The sequence below is a fragment of the Mauremys mutica genome, unplaced genomic scaffold (assembly GCF_020497125.1).
Source record: "Mauremys mutica isolate MM-2020 ecotype Southern unplaced genomic scaffold, ASM2049712v1 001188F_np12_obj, whole genome shotgun sequence".
Classification (NCBI taxonomy): domain Eukaryota; kingdom Metazoa; phylum Chordata; order Testudines; family Geoemydidae; genus Mauremys; species Mauremys mutica.
In genome coordinates this window covers 71,402-72,199 of record NW_025423137.1, presented here as the reverse complement: position 1 = coordinate 72,199, position 798 = coordinate 71,402, and the positions used below count along the sequence as shown (strand labels likewise).

The 798-nt window shown below is 56.6% G+C and overlaps 1 non-coding gene across 1 annotated transcript; it reads left to right on the top strand.

Moving 5' to 3' along the window:
• The first annotated feature begins 497 nt into the window (after positions 1–497).
• On the top strand, positions 498–569 carry TRNAM-CAU. Its single transcript has one exon. It is a non-coding gene; the product is annotated as a tRNA-Met (tRNA).
• Positions 570–798: the final 229 nt, after the last annotated feature.

Below are 798 nucleotides of genomic sequence, written 5' to 3'. Positions count from 1 at the left end.
CCTTGGGTAAGCTGTACGTTGTTCCCTGAGCACCAGAAACTTCTATGCCGAAACTCTGTACTGTACACTTTTTTTTTCTTTGAACATCATCTTAATAAAAAGTTGACTTTTGTTCGAGATCCCGGCTCCTGTTCCTTTGCAAGGCGTGTGCGTTTGCTCCGGGTTTTAGTCTGCTAATACAGCGGGGGGGGGGGGAGGATTGAGCCAGACGCGCTTGCCTGCTGCAGACACGGATCCAAGGCTGAACCTCGTCCCCCACAAGCTTGAAAGCTTAACTGAAAACTGTTTAAGAAGTGCTCCCATCTCCGGCACTCAGCTACCCAGCTCCCAATGGGGTCCAAACCCCAAATAAATCCCTTTTACCCTGTAGAAGCTGTAAAATCCTGTGACCAGGGCAGCTGCCTAGCAGCCTGCGCATCTGCCTGCCAGCACGAGAGCGCGTAAGGCACTAATCCGGATAGTGGCTGCTAGGTGGTAGGGGGAGGGTGTGAAGAAGCAGCAGAGTGGCGCAGCGGGAGCGTGCTGGGCCCATAACCCAGAGGTCGATGGATCGAAACCATCCTCTGCTACGCAAGCGCTTGTTTCTTTTCCCTCTGGGCCTTCAAGTGAGCCGGTGACCAGCAGAGCACCAAGAGCCGAGGCAAGAGGTGGCTGAGGCGAAGCGGCCTGCCAGGGAGCTCCCCGGCACCTCTGGCTGCCTGGGCTGAAGGCAAGAGGCAGGCCTAGGCGTGCTGAGGGCCTCCTGTCCTGGAATGAGGCTGCAGTGCTTCCTGGTCCCCTTTTCCCACCACCCCGGCA